Genomic DNA, 1856 nt, shown 5'->3' with positions numbered 1-1856 from the left:
TTCTGGGTCTGAGTAACAGGAAGTTTACTTTGGGCACGTCATTCATCCGAACTTCCGAACACTGCTCCCTAGTCCTAAGAGGTTTTTATGTGATCCTAGGTTAAATCCTCATTGAATGTTCCTTTGTACATGTGCGTTTATGCTTACCCAAGCGTGCATGCCAAGGGAAGAAAAACAAGTATCCTCGTAGACTACAACTTGTTCAGAATGAGTCTGAAGTAATCAGGTGATTTTCGGGTCAATGTCTGGAGGTCAGTCAGAATAGGTGTTGATGGAGTCTGTAGTGGTTTTACTACAAGTCAATGAGCGAAATGACAAACTGAGAATCCGAGATCAATGAAAACGACCTCTTCTTGAATCCATCAATAGCCAATGTCTAGTTGTGTGGAGACACATTAGGCTACAATATGAGGAGGAAATTGCTTTCAGTTTCACTGATTCACCCAAAGATGCGCATCTCACTCGCTGGTGATGGCCTATGCGCTCGTGCCAAACGCCACTCTCCTGTTTTACTTTGTACTTTGTAAAAGTTGGAAGTTGATCAAATATTTTGGTAACAGCTGACAAATTAGATTATTCTCTTTTTAGCAAGAACCATTTGCTTTCCGACCTGTGTTTTTCCGCGATTGTAGGCATTTTAAATATTGCGAAAGGCCAGTTTTGTCTGCATACTGTTTGTTCACTAACATGTTCACCGCGCATCCCCGACTGTAGACTATGCCTTGTATTGGGCTACACTCTAATAGGCTATTATTGAAAATAAGCCATTTATCCTCTGTGGCTGAAGTTTAGGCGTTGTCATAGTGTAGAAGGCTATTCTGAATTATTAAATGTATTTCTGAACAGACAACAGTAACTCTATAACTTTGGCACTTTTTATTTTAATTTCTCATGTGTGCTGCAGCTCCTCCAGAACCCTTCGCGTGGCTGTGATTCTATAAGAGGAAACATGATGAACTCGTCACATCAACGTTTATTTGTCACGTGCACAGGATACAGGGTGTAAACGGTTCCTCTTCCTTTATTCTCCCGCACCCCCTGTATCTCTCACCAAACTAGAATGAGATTCACTTTCTATGATCTCTCTCTCTCTGCTCTGATAGACATGAGCCTGCAACTCTCATCTCTCCAGCGCAGGAGACGTTGGATGACGTTGATGACGTTGGAATTGAAGTCGAGTGGTTCAACATTAAAATGCATTTTGATTGAACACATAGCTTGAACAAGGCGACGGTCGGTGGAAGTCGGGCGCCACCAAGTGGACAATTATTTTAGTTCCTTGTGGCATCAACGTGTCCAGAGACAGTTTATAAAAGATAACATGTTATGTCCGTTTTATTATCTACAAATTGTTTTTTTCCACCCCTATTTGATAGATTCCTATTCCAATTTAGCTGTAAATCTGGTTTGAACTCAATAAGGATTTGTCTCGTTTCCGATTGGAGGGCGGATGTCCACGTCACTTTGGAACCTTCCAATGTGTTACATTGTAACAGTGAAAAGTGTCTTTTCCCGACGTTGATCAAATCCCAGTCTATGTCACCATTCGTTTAAATAGCATCATCTTTGATATTTGTTGTAAAGTGTACAGAGCTCATTTTGGTGTAACCGTTACCGGATTTGACGTGTCTGAGAACGGCACCTTCCTCCCGAAAGCATTGCGGTATCGCTTCTCGGCCTTTTGGCTAAGATCAAGTGTAGTTTCTGTTCTTATCAGTTTAATATCTGATACGTCCCCTATCTGGGGACCATATATTAAATTGATTTTTGGAATAGGGAGATGGAATAGGGGCTTGCGCCGTCCACTCCACGCATCGACCTGGTATTGCAGTATCTCCAGGAAAGGTGCACCCCCT

At 42.1% G+C, this 1856-nt stretch overlaps 1 non-coding gene across 1 annotated transcript; it reads left to right on the top strand.

Annotated features, from left to right (window-relative positions):
- Positions 1-1665: 1665 nt before the first annotated feature.
- LOC118944188 (U2 spliceosomal RNA) lies at positions 1666-1856 on the top strand. Its single transcript, XR_005039502.2, has one exon. It is a non-coding gene; the product is annotated as a U2 spliceosomal RNA (small nuclear RNA).

Source organism: Oncorhynchus mykiss, chromosome 2 (genome assembly GCF_057628025.1).
Source record: "Oncorhynchus mykiss isolate SJ-2025 chromosome 2, ASM5762802v1, whole genome shotgun sequence".
Lineage (NCBI taxonomy): Eukaryota > Metazoa > Chordata > Actinopteri > Salmoniformes > Salmonidae > Oncorhynchus > Oncorhynchus mykiss.
This window is presented reverse-complemented; position numbering and strand designations above follow the sequence as displayed.